This window comes from Pelecanus crispus, chromosome 7, assembly GCF_030463565.1.
Source record: "Pelecanus crispus isolate bPelCri1 chromosome 7, bPelCri1.pri, whole genome shotgun sequence".
Taxonomy (NCBI): Eukaryota; Metazoa; Chordata; class Aves; order Pelecaniformes; family Pelecanidae; genus Pelecanus; species Pelecanus crispus.
Genome location: NC_134649.1, coordinates 25,514,502 through 25,531,356, shown reverse-complemented (window position 1 = coordinate 25,531,356; position 16,855 = coordinate 25,514,502).

The window sequence follows — 16,855 nt, the reverse complement described above, 5'->3', positions numbered from 1 at the left end:
ACTGAGGCCCTGCTTCCCAGGAAGTGGCTGGACATCTCCTGCTGATGGGAAGTAGGGAATAAATCTCTTTTTTGTTAATAGAATAGAATAGAATAGAATAGAATAGAATAGAATAGAATAGAATAGAATAGAATAGAATAGAATAGAAAAGAAAGAATAGGTTTGGTTTAGTTAAGTTGGAAGGGACCTACAATGATCATCTAGTCCAAGTTTTGCTTCCATGTGCAGCCTTTGCTTTCTTTCATTAAACTGCCTTTATGTTGATCCATGAGTTTTTCATCTTATTTTCTCTCCCTTTCCTGCTGAGGAGAAGGGATGAGAGAGTGGCTTGGTGGGCACCTGGCAGCCAGCCAAGGTCTACCCACCACAGAGATACATACCCAGGCTGTCCTACATGTGACAGGGCAGACAATGTCATCCAGTAGAGGAAGCTGGAGCTACCTGGAGAGCCTGGGGCATCTCCATGAACAGCATATGCCTTCAGCCCTGACATATTCCCAGCAGTCACCTCCTCCACCCACAGATATCAACTGCTTTTCATTTCTGGGCTGAAACATAACTGGAAGGATTTGCTGAAGCCCTCATGAACCATGCTGTTTCTCACTGCCATCTCTTGACACTCTCTCCCAGCCCTGTACACGTGCCCAGCAGTGCCTCTCAGGTGGAACCCAATCACCTGTCAGAACAAGCCTTGGGATTCCTGAATTTTTTGTGATGCCTACTATAACCTTCCTGGCTCTCTGCAGAGCTCTTGGGGAGCATTATTGTCTATAGCAGGGTCTTTATGATCGTCTTTTATGATTTTTTTTTTTGTCTTTCTTTGATTCTTCTGTGCAGGAACAGGAGTCACAGAAAAGCACCACATACTGGAGTGAGTCCAGTTCAGGGCCACAGAGATATTTTAAGGACTGGAGCACCATTCATATGAGGAGAGGCTGAGAGAGACGGGTATGTTCAGCCTGGAGAAGAAAAGGCTCAAAGGGGCATCTTAATGTGTATAGATACCTGCTGGCAGGGAGGGAAGAGGGAGACAGACTCTTGTCAGTGGTGTCCAGTGACAGGACATGAGGTGATGGTCACACATTGGAACACGAGATTTCATTTGAACACAAGAAAATATTTGTCCATGTTTCAGCTGGGATAGAGTTAATCTTCTTCCTAGTAGCTGGTATGGTGGTGTGTTTTAGATTTATTGTGAGAATAATGTTGATAACACACTGATGTTTTAGTTCTTGCTAAGTCGTGTTTATACTAGTCGAGGACTTTTTAGCTTCCTGTGGTCTGCCAGGTTCACAGGAAGCTGGGAGGGGGCACGGCCAGGACAGCTGACCCAAACTGATCAAAGGAATAGTCCATACCGTATGACGTCATGCTCAGTATATAAACTGGGGGGAGTTGGCCGGGGGACAGTGACCGCTGCTTGGGCACTGGCTGGGCATCAGTCACCAGGTGGTGAGCGATTGCATTGTGCATCACTTGTTTTGTATATTCTTTTATCATCATTATCATTACTTTCTCTTCCTCTGCTGTCCTATTAAACTGCCTTTATCTCAAGCCACAGGTTCTACTTCTTTTTTTCACCCTGATTCCCTCCCATCCTACTGCTGGGGGGGGGGAGGGTGAGCAAGCTGTGTGGTGCTTAGTTGCCGACTGAAGTTAAACCACAACAACAGTCCTTTGCTGTGAGGCAGGCCAAGCACTGGAACACATGGCCCAGAGAGACTGTGGAGTCTCCATCCATGAAATATTCATCAGCAGGCTGGACACAGTTATGGCCAACTGGCTCTAGCTGACCCCACTTAAGCAGGGGGGCTGGACTAGGTGATTTCTAGAGGTCTCTTCCCAACTCAGTGGCTCTGTGATTCTGTGCTGAGCTGATAGAGAAAAGCTAGATGACAAGCTTCAATGAAATGTTCTGGTTTTGGATGGCCAGATTTGCACTAATCTGATCATATCCCTGTTGTCTGTGTAATGTGTCTTTCTATATGAGTGTGTATATATGTGTGTGTGTGTGCAGGTGTAGGTAAAGGCATAGGTATACATATATATGGTTACTCGACAAAATACATTTCCTACTGACACTTGGAGAAATTTTGTTCTGAGGAACTACTTACTATATTTATATTGACGTTTCATACCTTGTCTTCTGCCTCACTGTCTTTTCTTCTTCCTCTGCCTATTCTGTCTTTACAGAGCTCTTCAGGACAGATTCATTAACTCCCTGAGTAACTCGGAATGGAAAAGACCTCTGGACATTATCAGGAGCTCAACGCTAGAAGGAACCAGAGGAGACTTCTCAGGAGCACACCTCCAACTTGGCATCACTCACAAACATGCTATGAAAGGGCTCCGTTCCTTTGTCCAGGCCATTAATAAAGATATCAAACTGTGTCATGCCACGTGTTGGATCACTCAGGGATGCCACTAGTAACCAGCTACCAGGTGTACTTTGTACCACTGATCACAGCATTTTGGCCTAATGGACCAGCCAAGTTTCCACCCGCCTATGGCTGATTCATTTAGTGAATAGCTCACCAATTTAGCTGTAAGAAAACTGTAGGTGAGGTGTCCCACCTATGCCCTAGGTAAAGTGAAGAAAATACCCTGCTTTCCCCTTTTGCCCACAGCCAAGCCTGTCAGGGATGATCTCCATTTCCCTTCAGTGGCTCTTCCAAATCTCATCTTTCCTGTGAAAGGAAATTACTTCCATGAGGATTTGCTCTATCACCTTCCCAGGGACTGAGGTGACACTAACCAGCCAGTCATTCCCCAGATTCCCTTTCTGACCTGCTTGAAATCAGATGTGCTGTCAGCCTTTTCCCAATCATCAGAAATCCCCAACTGCCATGACATTGCCGTCTCTTGATGATCAAGAGCAGCCTTGCAATGATACCAGTCAGCTCCCCCAGCACCCTTGGTTGCATTCCATTTGGTCCCATGGTGTGTGTCCAGATGGCATCACTGATCCCTAGTGGCATCTTCTTCTACCATGGGTGAAGCTTCACTACCATAGACACCACGAGAAGATTTCGGGACCAGGGAGGCCTCTGGGCAGATCTTACCCAGAAAACACAAGGTCAATGAATTCCTTCACCTTTTCCTTGCCCCACTGGGCACAAGAACCAAGTTCCCCTTAGCTGCTTTCCTTGCGCTGATAGTGCACTTACAGAAGCCTTACTGGTTACCCTCCCCATCCCTGGCTAGTTCCAGCTACAGCCGAGCATTAGTTTTCCTGAGCCACCCCTGCACTCACAGGCCATGTCCCTATCTGCTTCCCAGAGCCTGTTCCCCCTCCACTTTCTCTGCACTTCCTTCCCGTGTTTGAATTCCAAAGTCAGCGGGTCCCTGTTCATCCTCAATGACCTCCTGCCAGGCCCTGCTAGACTCACGGCACACTGGGCTGGTGTGTTTCTGGGCTTTGAGGATGTTGTCCCTGAAGATCCAAGAATAACCCACAGCCCCTTTGCCCTCCAGGACAGTCCAAGCAGATCCTTAACTACATAAAAACATCCCCCTGCAGTCCTGTGCGGCGATTCTGCCAGTTGTCCTACTTCTCTACCATCTCATAGACTATTGCAGCAGTGGCTGCCCTCAACACTCACAGCTGCATCCAGATCCCCCTTGTCTATCAGTAAGAGAGCAGGCCTAGTCAGCTCATCAACTGCCTGTGTCAAAATGTCTTCAACACCCTCCAGAAATCTCCTGGGTTGCTTGTGGCCAAACCCTGTGCCTGATCACTGTGGTCTGTCTTGCCTTCTTATTAAAGTCTGTTCCAGGCTATTTGCTCTGAGTGTGTTCACTATTGTGTATGTGTTTGGGGGTGAATATATGTACACACTGTGCTGGCCGACTCTAAGTAGGGCTGGCTGGAGGAGGATACCAGGATGTGGACAGACCCAGGGTTGGAGCTGCCCAGTGGGTAATAGCCCCAAGTCTGGGCAGGGCACCTGGGCAGACCCAAAGCTCAGGCATGCACAGGAAGGACTGCAGGTGTGTGTGCCTGTGGCTGTGTGCTACAGGAGATGCAGGACCACTTGTGACCTTCACACCCGATCAGCCTGAGGGGAGAACAGCATGGGGACAGTTGTGTTGGTCATGTTTGCATACGTGCTGCTGGTGGTGTAGTGGCTGTAAAGGTACTGCTCCATAGTGGCACTGATCTATGTATGGTCAGCTGTGTCTATCCTATGTGTGCATGGCTGTGTGAGTGTATAAGATCGTGTGTTCATGTGTTTGTGTATGCACATGTGTGCATTTGCCTGTTTCCACTGGAGTGTTTGGAATATTAGGCAATTTCTCCTGACTGCTGGTGCAACAAGAAGCTAGGTTGGATCTTAGGATTTAGGGATGCTTCTTGAGAGCCCCATCAGCATGGGGATGGTGTACAGGGTGTCAGGATGTCCTCAACATGTTTCCTTTTCCATGGGGGCTCACAGAGGCTTCCAGCCACGCAGAGGACTCATCTTCCTGTGGTCGCAACTTGAATCCAGTCCTGCAACTGGTCTACAGCCGAGGAGCCTTGTCTCAGGGTAACTGTTGGGGTAAGGGCTGGCAGACGTGTGTTGAGGGAGACTGTCTCAAGGATGTTTGCTGGGAAAAGAGACTGAGGGACAGATGAAAACTCACATGGCCTCATGGGTCATGCTTCCTTCAGCACAAGTCCTGACACAGGGTTCTATCCTTGCTTTTTATCTAGGAAGGATTATGGCATTAAGAGATGGGGAGTGGGGGTCACCAGTCCTTCTTCAGCCACTTCCCAGATCTGGTGGAGCACCAGGAAAGCAGGAACTTGTGGCTCTGCACCATGAGAATGCTTTGGGGTACCCACAGGCTGGGTATTGTCTTGGGTTACCTGAACATTGGCATTTTCCTCTCTGAGGAAACTTCCAGCTTAGGTCACCTCCCTTCTGATATCTCTCCATTCCTCCTCTGATCTGTCTGGCCATTCCTGGACCCCTCCCAATGCTCCCTGCTGGATGGTGAGCTGGCAATGTTATTTAGCAGACCAAGCAGGCTGTGGTACCCACACTGGCCGTGCTGGTTGGAGTGGGAAGTCGAGCCAGCTAGGTTGGGACCACTGCTGCTAAATCCCCTCCCCAGAGGTCTGTGGAGGTGGCAGGTGCTTGGAGAGTCTATTGAGCATTTCCAAAGGCACTAGAGGTGTCCAGGTGTGTCTCTAGATCCAGTTGGTGGTAATTTATTCAGAGTGACATTAATCACTCCTCAGGCTTCCTTCCTTGTGCCTGCTGGGCCCCCACTGAATCCCTTGGGGATTGCAGACCTTATTTGTCTGAGGATACCTTGATTTGGCAACGTACCTTTGGGTCACTCTACCTTGGGCAATCTACCCCGACCCGGTGGGGCTCCATTCACTGCTCACCCCAGGCATATGCTGTTCATGGAGATGCCCCAGGCTCTCCAGGTAGCTCCAGCTTCCTCTACTGGATGACATTGTCTGCCCTGTCACATGTAGGACAGCCTGGGTATGTATCTCTGTGGTGGGTAGACCTTGGCTGGCTGCCAGGTGCCCACCAAGCCACTCTCTCATCCCTTCTCCTCAGCAGGAAAGGGAGAGAAAATAAGATGAAAAACTCATGGATCAACATAAAGGCAGTTTAATGAAAGAAAGCAAAGGCTGCACATGGAAGCAAAACTTGGACTAGATGATCATTGTAGGTCCCTTCCAACTTAACTAAACTAAACCAAACCTATTCTATTCTATTCTATTCTATTCTATTCTATTCTATTCTAAAAAAAAGAGATTTATTCCCTACTTCCCATCAGCAGGAGATGTCCAGATGCCCACTGCACAGCACTTCTATGCTTGTTCTGCTGTTTTGAGTAAACCTTAAAATGTTTAAGTCGCTAATATAAATAATAGTCTCATTTTAAAATGGGTTGAAATCTGAAACAGATGAGTCAGTATTAAGGTAAAAATTTTTGCTCCCATTCCCCATGGGATTAGAATAATTGGGCTTGTTTTCTTGCATGAAAGGGGTCACTTCAGTAGTCGCAAAGATGCAGTGCTATGCTCTATGTACTGTGGGGAGAAGGAAATGAGAAGGAGCGGGGACCTACCTGAGTCTCCAGGGGGCTGTAGGATGGGGCTGTCCAGTTCTGGAAAACAAGAATGGGAGAGGAAGGCTTCACTAAGCAGGAAAAGCTCCTCAGCTGGTGAGGTGGCTTTGTTATCCCACATAGGCACCAGAATTTTGTAAAAAACTCAAAACTGTATTGCTATCAGAGGAAAGAGATACGTCAAGCTACTAGGGCTGAAGACTTAGTCAGGTCGCCGTCCAGGTCGCCGGCTGCGGGGAGTGCCTGAGCCTGTCACTTGCACCGGAGGGCAGCGGCGATGGCAAATGTCTTCGGTGTGACCAGGTAGATGATCTGCTCGGCCTGGTGGCAGAGCTGAAGGAGGAGGTGGAAAGGCTGAGGAGTATCAGGGAGCGCGAGAGGGAGACAGACTGGTGGAGCCGCACCCTGCCGTCCCTGGGCCCAGGGCAGCAGGCGGAGGCCCCACAAGGAGCGGAGGGTCCCCTACCCTCTTGCCAGCAAGCAGAAGGAGGGGATCCAAGAGATGGGGGGGAATGGAAACAGCTCCCTGCCTGGGGAAGCAGGCAAATCCCCTCCCAGCCTCCCGCACCTTCCCAGCTGCCCTTGCATAACAGATATGGGGCTCTGGAAGTCGAGGGCCAGGCAAGTGGGGAGGGAGGTGAAGGTGAAGGTCCAGCCAGGGGGTTGCTGAGGGCCAGTCAGTCAACCCCATGGATTACCACTGCCCCTGTTAAGAAAAAAAGGAGGGCAATTGTGGTAGGCGATTCCCTCCTGCGGGGAACTGAGGGCCCGATCTGCCGCCCGGACCCATCCCACAGGGAAGTCTGCTGCCTCCCTGGGCCCTGGGTTAGGGACGTTACTAGGAAACTCCCCGATCTCGTAAGGCCCTCCCATTATTACCCGCTGCTGGTTGTACAGGTTGGCAGTGATGAGATTACAGAGAGAAGTCCTACAGCAATGACGAGGGACTTCAGGGCACTGGGGCGACTGGTCGCAAGATCGGGAGCGCAGGTAGTGTTTTCCTCAATCCCGTTAATGGCAGCTAGGAGCGCTGAAAGGAATGGGAAAACTCACCGGATTAACAGGTGGCTCAGAGCCTGGTGCCATCGGTAGACTTTTGGGTTTTTTGATGATGGGGAGGTTTACATGGCACTGGGCCTGCTGGCAGCTGATGGAGAACAGCTGTCTCCAAAGGGGAAAAGGATTCTCGCCCATGAGTTGGCGGGACTCATTGAGAGGGCTTTAGACTAGATTTGCTGGGGGAAGGGGATATAAACGGGCCCGCTAGTGAGGAGCCCAGGGGCGGCATGGCAACATTGGGGGCGAAATCGATAGCCCAGCTCAAGTGCATCTACACCAATGCGCGTAGCATGGGCAACAAACAGGAGGAGCTGGAAGCCCTTGTGCAGCAGGATAGCTATGACATAGTCGCCCTCACAGAAACATGGTGGGACGACTCTCATGACTGGAGTGCTGCACTGGATGGCTATAAGCTCTTCAGAAGGGATAGGCAGGGAAGGAGAGGCGGTGGGGTGGCTCTTTATGTTAGGGAGTGTTTTGTCTCGTCATTGACTTAGCGTTTCTGTTTTGGCCAATTCACCTACTCTTTCAAAGACAGTTCCCAGGGATGGAGGAGTGAATCCTTTCAAACTTGTCCCTCACAGAAAACATGTTTGCCTTATCCAGTGCCGGGTGCAGCTGGACCCGTGCCCAGCCGCTCTGAGATGTTGGCCCTGCAGGCAAGGGGGGGAGTGGAGCCCAGTGAGGAAGGAAGGAGGGAGGGCAGATGCTGAGTTGCCTGTCAAAAGGGAAACTCTGCTTGGGCAGGGACCAGAGAATTTCTGCAGCTCCCTGACCCTGTTGCTCTTTTGGAACAGACCCTCTGATCTCCACCTTCTGCTGGACCTGTTCTGTAGCGCTACACGGTGAGCACCTCATGGCCAGGCACTTCAGGACTTTGCCCACTGCCCTGTACTGACAAGAGGAGCACCTCTTGTCTCTGGGGCCAGGGTGTGCAGGGGGTCCTGGGCCCCGGCTGCAGAGCTGGGCATTGCCTGCATTGCTCAGTGTCTGAGAGTCAGCCCAAACCCTGTCCCTATTTGTCAGAGGGGTGATTCTGAGGAATGTAGCATCTCCTGTTTCATGGCACAGATCAACCAGTGCCTTAGAAATGGCCCCTCTGAGAGATTAATGCAGCTCTTCCCGGACATGAGATGAGGCCTCAGCATGGTGATCCCTGTAGAAGAGTGTAAGGAGTCCGTCACTCAGCTGTCTGACCATGAGCACTTCACTCCTGTTTTGTTCCTGGCTCTGGATTTCTGTCTTTCCTGCACAGCCAGAGGGGTTAAGGAGATGCTCTTGTTGTGAACAAATGTTTTGGAGGAATTGAGGCTGCCCTGGAGCAGGGCTGCTTGAGGGACCTGTAATGTTAGGCCCAGGATGACAAGTGAGTGCTCAGTCCCCTGCAAGGCTTCGCAGCCTGATCATGGTGCTTATATTTGGCTGCCAGGTGGAGCAGGGGTGTGAGATTTGATGCTGTCTGGCTGCGTCAGGACATAAGGCACCTGCAGTGAGGTTTGGATCACAACTTCCCTTAGACTTTTTCCTGCATGGGATATTTCTGCTTCATACATATAAGGAACTGAGCCTCTCTCCCACCCTCTCGCCCACCCCCTCATCCCCCCGCCCCAAGAAATAGATCCTCTTCCTCCTCTTCCAATTGCTGAATAGTTTTGAAGAACCTCGGGTAAGCTTGTTGCAAGCCAAAACCATACTTCTATATCCTAAAGAATATCCCTTCATACACTTTCCCTGATCATCCACTTTATCTCATAAAAGCTGTTTGCATTTTTAGTTTTGAAAGAGTACAAACCAGTGAAAGTATACTTGTGTGTACTCACAAGTTTTCAGGAACAGTGCAGAAAGCAGTGCACACTATAGTTATAAGTGAAAAAAAAGCAGCAGGGTTTTAAACCAGTGAAAATTAAGCCATCAGTAATATTATCAGAACAGACCCAATGGATGCTTCAAGGGTTGTATGACATTTGTATAACAGAGTTGGACTGTACAAGACTGGGTTCAGCCATACTTGCCACACAAAATGCGTCCAGCCAACAGAAAGTAACTCTAAAACCAGTGTAAGTGGAGGGTGAAGTGTATATAGAAATGATGGCGGGGATGACCCCTTTTTCTCCAGTATAATACCGTATCATCACTCTCAATGTTTGGTTGACATATTTGCTGTGCAGGTGTGGGGACTACATCCTCATGCTCAATCTTTCCCTGGTGAATCCTGGAGCCTTCACGGTTTGCCGCTGAAAAAGCCATACACAAGAAAGGGTGAAGGAACATCCCCTTTGGACAGTGTGTTTGTGGCCAACGCACAGGTCATATTCCACTTTTCAATAAGCCCCTTTCTGGCTGCGTGTGGAAACTCCTCCCAGGGTTTTGGTAATCGTTCAAAAAGGAATGGCTGAGGAATCCACTTTATCCATATACTAGCATGTCACTTGGAGAAAGCCCCATTCGCTACCCTGATCTAAGAGCACTTTACCCTCCTGCATCTGCGGCCAAGAAAGTGGGTAAAATGAAAGGTGTAGTGATCCACGCTCTGTGGACTAACAGATTCCTGGAAGAATTAACACAGGAGAGCTATCAGTGCCTCTGCTGGCATGGGGATTAGCTCCAGCAGCATACAGGTTGCAGCCACTGCCCTGCAACAGTCAGTGAATCTCCTCCCAGGATGTGCCTGGTGGCTGTCAGACAATTTGTTGTTGAACCGCTGCTGTTTTCCAGGGTACCTTTAGCATACTACGATGGCAAGAGAAGAATACCAAGGACTTCCTTTTGGAAGCACTGGAGGACCTTACTCTGCATATTTTTGAGACCTTTAAGTATAAATTATCATATATTGATTATGATGAGATGGCTAATCTATCCAAGTATTTGCTCAAGAAAGCCAACAATCCAGTTAAACTTGCAGACTACATGTGTGACCACCATGGAGCTAACCTTGCTGTGGATGTAGCTATCTACGTGCTTGAACAGATCAACCAAAGAGCCACTGCGGCTAAACTCCAACAGGAGAAAGGAAAAGGTGAAGGACTTTTGGTTACTGGCACTTTTGTATCCTTTTTCACAGTTCCTAGAAAATATGTACGAGAACCTTCATAAATAGAGAGACATCAGATTTCAATCCCCTGTGGAAGCCTGAAACACAAAGGACCCCAGGGCGCTGCCTCCTTACACCTGGAATTGCATGACTCTCCTCTTGCCATTGGTCTTCCTGGTCATTTAGGTGACTGCTGCCACAATCTCATAGAACCGTAGAATCATTTAGGTTGGAAAAGACGTTTAAGATCATCCGGTCCAACCATTAACCTAACATTACCAAGTGCATCACTAAAGCAATTAAGGGTAGAGTAGAAATTTCATGTTTCCTGGCTTGGTGGCTGGATGGTTTTTTAATGAAAGTAAAAACTAGGAATGATTAAGATTGGAAAGGACCCTAAGATCATCATTCCAATCATCAACCCAACACCACCATGTCCACTAAAATGTGTCCCAAAGTTCCAAGTCTACCTGTTTTTTGAACACTTCCAGGGATGGTGACTCCACCAACCTCTCTGGACAGCCTGTTCCAATGCTTGACTACCCTTTCCATGAAGAAATTTTTCCTAATATCTAATGCAAAACTCCCCTGGCGCAGCTTGAGCCCATTTCCTCTCGTCCTATTGCTAACTACATGGGAGAAGAGACCAACACCCACCTCACTACAACCTCCTTTCAGGTAGCTGTAGAGAGCGCTAAGGTCTCCCCTCAGCCTCCTCTTCTCTAAGCTAAACAATCCCAGTTCCCTCAGCCGCTCCTCATAAGGCCTCTGCTCCAGACCCTTCACCAGCCTTGTTGCCCTTCTCTGAACTCGCTCCAGCACCTCAATGTCTTTCTTGTAGTGACGGGCCCAAAACTGGACACAGTATTCCAGGTGCGGCCTCACCAGCGCTGAGTACAGGGGGACAATCACCTCCCTGCTCCTGCTGGCCACACCATTCCTGATACAAGCCAGGATGCTGTTGGCCGCCTTGGCCACCTGGGCACACTGCTGGCTCATGTTCAGGCGGCTGTCTACCAACACCCCCAGGTCCTTTTCGGCCAGGCAGCTTTCCAGCCACTCTTCCCCAAGCCTGTAGCGTTGCATGGGGTTGTTTTGACCCAAGGGCAGGACCCGGCACTTGGCCTTGTTGAACCTCATACAGTTGGCCTCGGCCCATCAATCCAGCCTGTCCAGGTCCCTCTGCAGGGCCATCCTACCCTCCAGCAGTTCGACACTCCCACCCAGTTTGGTGTCATCTGTAAAGTTACTGAGGGCGTACTCAATCCCCTCATCCAGATCATTGATAAAGATATTAAACAAGGCTGGCCCCAAAACAGAGCCCTGGGCAACACCGCTCGTGACCGGGCGCCAGCTGGACTTAACTCCATTCACAACTACTCTCTGGGCTCGGCCACCCAACCAGTTTTTTACCCAGCAAAGACTACACCCATCCAAACCAAAGCTGCCAGCTTCCCAAGGAGAATGCTATGGGAGATGGTGTCAAAGGCACTTCAAAGGTGAAGTCCAGGTAGATGACGTCCACAGCCTTTCAATCATCTACCAGGTGGGTCACCAGGTCATAGAAGGAGATCAAGTTGGTCAAGCGGGACCTGCCTTTCATGAACCCATGCTGGCTGGGCCTGATCCCCTGGTTGACCTGCACTTGCCTGTTGAGTTCACTCAATATGGACCTCTCCATAATCTTTCCCGGCACCGAGGTCAGGCTGACAGGCCTGTAGTCCCCCGGATCCTCCTTCCGGCCCTTCTTGTAGATGGGTGTGACATTGGCAAGCCTCCAGTTACCAGGGACCTCCCCTGTTAACCAGGACTGCTGATAGATAATGGAGAGTGGCTTGGTGAGCTCCTCTGCCAGCTCCCTCGGTACTCTCGAGTGGATCCCATCCGGCCCCATAGACTTGTGAGAGTCCAGGTGGTGTAGCAGGTCATTAACTGCTTCCTCCTGGACTATGGGGTCTCTATTCTGCTTCCCGTCCCTGTCTTCCAGCTCATGGGGCTGAGTACCCTGGGGATGACCGGTCTGGCTATTAAGGACAGAGGCAAGGAAGGCATTAAGTACCTCAGCCTTTTCCTTGTCCTTGGTGACAGTGTTCCCCCCGACATCTAGCAAAGGATGGAGATTCTCCTTGGCTCTCCTTTTATTGTTGATGTACGTATAAAAACATTTTTTGGTATCTTTTACAACAGTGGCCAAATTGAGTTCTAGCTGGGCTTTTGCCTTTCTAGTTTCCTCCCTGCAGGACCTAACAAGATCCTGGTACTCTTCCTGAGTTGCCCGCCCCTTCTTCCAAAGGTGGTAGACTCTCTTTTTTTCCCTGACTCCCAGCAAAAGCTCCCTATTCAGCCAGGGCAGTCGTCTTCCCCACTGGTTCATCTGACGGCACATGGGGACAGGCCACTTCTGCGCCCTTAAGGCTTCCTTCTTGAAGAACACCCAGCCTTCCTGGACCCCTTTGCCTTTCAGGACTGCCTCCCAAGGGACTTTCCCAAGCAGCATCCTGAACAGGCCAAACTCTGCCCTCTGGAAGTCCATGGTAACAGTTTTGCTGCCCCTCCCCTTTACATGGCCAAGAATCGAGAACTCTTATCACATCGTGGTTGCTAAGCCCAAGACAGCCTCCGACCACGACATCTGCCGCAAGCCCTTCTCTGTTAGTAAACAGCAGGTCAGGTGAGGCACCTCCCCTGGTAGGCTCGCTTACTAGCTGCATCAGAAAGTTATCCTCCACACACTCTAGGAACTTCCTAGACTGTTGCCTCTCTGCTGTGTTGTATTTCCACCAGACGTCTGGCAAGTTGAAGTCCCCCACGAGAACAAGGGCTAGCAATTGCGAGACTTCTGCCAGCTGCTTGTAGAAGGCTTCATCTATCTCTGCATCCTGGTTGGGTGGTCTACAGCAGACTCCCAACAGAACATCCGCCTTGCTGGCCTTGCCTCATCCTTAGCCATAAGCACTTGACCTAGTCGTCACCACTGTCAAGCTCCATACAGTCAAAACACTCCCTAACATACAGAGCCACCCCGCCGCCTCTCCTTCCCTGCCTATCCCTTCTGAAGAGCTTATAGCCATCCAGTATGCCTCTCTATGTGCAGGACTTTGCATTTCTCTTCACTGAACTTCATGAGGTTCCTGTCCGCCTAGTTCTCTGTCCTGTTGAGATTCTTCTGAACGGTAGCACAACAACTGCTCCCAGTTTTGTACCATGTGCAAGCTCACTGAAGGTGCACTCTGCCCCATCATCAAAGTTATTCATAAAGATGTGAAACCACATCAGACCCATTCTTGAACCCTGAGGTAGTAATGGCCTCCAGCTGGATTTTATGCTGCTGACACATCTTTGAGACCAGCAGTTCAGACAGTTTTCAGTCCCACTCATTGTCCATTCATCTAGCCCATACGTAATCAGTTTGTCTATGAGCATATGGTGGGAGACAGCATTGAAAGATTTCCTAAGATCAAGATAAACAACATCCACTGCTTTTCTCTCCTCCACCAAGCCAGTCATCTCATTGCAGAAGGCTATCACATTGGTTAAACACATTTTTTTCCTTCTTATATCCATGCTGACTACTCCCAATCATCTTGTCCTTCATACATGTGAAATGTTTCCCTGGATCCTTTTTAACGTCATCTTCTCAGGGACCGAGGTGAGGCTGACCAGCTTGTCATTCCCCATATCCTGCTTCTTGCCCTTCTTGAAGATGAGTGACATTTACTTTTTACAGTTCTCATGAACTTGCCCGAGTCCCCATCAACTTGCAAAGATAATCAAGAGCGGCCTCTTAAGACATTGCTCAGCTCCTTCAGCACTTGTGGGTGCATCCTGTCAGGTCAGAAGGACTTGTGTGTGTTCGGTTTGTTTTAAAGTTCTTTCAACCTGATCCTCATCAGCTGAGGAGGACCTTGGTCTTCCTTGCTCTGGACTTTCCCACTGACCTCAGGGGCCTGGAATTCTGACGGTAAATATTATTAATAAAGAATCCAACAAAGGTGGCATCGAGTACTTTCAGCCTTTTCTGTGCCCAGATTCATCCCTAGGTGGGCTTTGGCTTTCCTATCCCCATGCCTGCATGCTTTGACAGAGCCTTGTCTTCAGAACAGTCTTTCATGGTTTATTGGGCATAAATTTCAGGGTTTCGCTAGCAAGGTGCTGCAGGGGTGTCCTTTGCGGAAGGAGGCCATGTACTGCTCTGAGCCTGTCACAACTGGTTCCAGCTGGCGCTGAAACAGATAAAACCAACCCGCCAGGTGTTAGAAATGCAACCAGTCAGAGAAGCATATGGCATCTGTGCTCAAATATATTTAAGAGAGGTTGCTAGCTGTTAGCTTGCTGGGCAGGGCTACCTTGACATGCATTGAATTGTTCTTGGCCTCCTTTCTCTATTCTTTCTTTGGTTCTGTTGTTGTGCTTGGTCTGTGTGGCTATATTTCTTTGTGGCCAACCAGAAAAATTAAATTTTTTGAGGGATGGGTCATATCCTGCATCCCCATCTCAATAAATGACACACAACCAGTTCAGGGTTTTTCCGGGGCATTCCCTGTACCAGTTTCCTCCAAACCTTGAGTTGTGAAGTTTTCCTATACCAGGCCGGACACCATCAGCTATAACTGCAAGATGGCATCTTTGGAAAAAGAGTCAAGAAACCATTCTGACCACTGGAGGTGAACAGACACCTCTGTGTGTGTGTGTGTGTGTGTAGTCAGGAAGACAGAACTTTTCCCCGGTATTCCCCCAGCCTCTGCTTCCCTTTTCAGGCCGGGGAGGAGGAGGCAGGGGAAGGGAACAATGGACACGTCCCCAGTCATTGGAAATCGATGGCAGATACTCCTAAGCAGCTTATCCTACTGGCACCATCAGGCAAGGCATAGGGGACTGGCGAGACCACTACCCTGACTCAGGAGGACACATTGTGTGCTAGCCACCCACCAGCACCCAGGTACTCACTGTGGCCCAGGAACGGTAGCAAGAAAAGCCAGTCCATCCTAGTCCAGGACAGGGAGAGAAATTGCCTCATATACTGCACTGGGGCATCTCCCTGCAGCTGCCAAGGAGGAGGCTGGAAACGTGGTGGAGGAATAATGGGGAGAGCAGGCAGGTGCCAGTGCTGAGCTGGAGTCAGTCTCAGATGCAGTACTAGAATTTCACTTTTGTCTCTGGCTGGAGCAGGACTGCTAGAGAAGCAGCACCCCCACCCCAGAGCAAGCAGGGTCCAGCCTGGGCCTGGTGTCTGGAGGCCTTGGGGGTCCACTGGCCTCATGAGCAGCAGTTGAACCTTTTGGTCAAAAGTAAGCCTGCCTTCACCCCCACCCTTGCTCTCTGGCAATCAGACCCCTAGCATCCTTGAGTCTCAGGGCTGCTGTAAAGACGCATGAGGAGCCGGGCTGTATCTGTGGCCCTGGAGGTGAGGAACAACCTTTGGGATAGCTGTGGTAGCTTTTGTGCCTCACACCAGCAGCTAACACTGAAGACCCCCTACTGAGTGCCCCACTTCTGAGTTACGTTCAGTAGACTGGAAGCCTGAACTTCACAAGAGAGAAAGATAAACTCTGGAGCCTTTCTCTATGCTCCCCTGGCTGCATTTACATGTGACACCTGCTAGAGCAAAAGGAGGTACTAAGGCCAAGCTGCTGTACATTCTGTACCTCCAGGTCTGAGGACTCAAGCAGAGGAGACTGAGTCAAGTAGGGCTCAGGGCAATATCTGAGAAGGAGAAAGCCAAGGGGAAGATCCCAGTGTCAAAGTCAGGATGGAACCTTGCAGCTGGAGAGTGAGTGGGAAGGAGTGGATGAACATCAAGAAGTCATTTTATTCACAGTGCAGATGCACTTAGTGTTGTTTGCCAGGTTAAATGCAGCAATACTAAGTGTTGTGGAGCTCCAGTCAGCCTACAAGGAAAACATTTGCTGAACAAACAGGAAGGCTGTCTATCCAACCCCTGCCTCCAAAGGCCAGTTGGCTGGGGGTGGGCAAGAAGCGGGGAGGGGTGTAGCCGGGACAGCTGACCCAAACTGACCAGAGGGATATTCTATAGCATATGGTGTCATGCTCAGCAATAAAAGCTAAGAGAAAGGAGGAGGGGGGTGAGGCATTCATTATTAAGGTGCTTGTCTTGTGAAGCAAATGCTGTGCACACTGAGGCCCTGCTTCCCAGGAAGTGGCTGGACATCTCCTGCTGATGGGAAGTAGGGAATAAATCTCTTTTTTGTTAATAGAATAGAATAGAATAGAATAGAATAGAATAGAATAGAATAGAATAGAATAGAAAAGAAAGAATAGGTTTGGTTTAGTTAAGTTGGAAGGGACCTACAATGATCATCTAGTCCAAGTTTTGCTTCCATGTGCAGCCTTTGCTTTCTTTCATTAAACTGCCTTTATGTTGATCCATGAGTTTTTCATCTTATTTTCTCTCCCTTTCCTGCTGAGGAGAAGGGATGAGAGAGTGGCTTGGTGGGCACCTGGCAGCCAGCCAAGGTCTACCCACCACAGAGATACATACCCAGGCTGTCCTACATGTGACAGGGCAGACAATGTCATCCAGTAGAGGAAGCTGGAGCTACCTGGAGAGCCTGGGGCATCTCCATGAACAGCATATGCCTTCAGCCCTGACATATTCCCAGCAGTCACCTCCTCCACCCACAGATATCAACTGCTTTTCATTTCTGGGCTGAAACATAACTGGAAGGA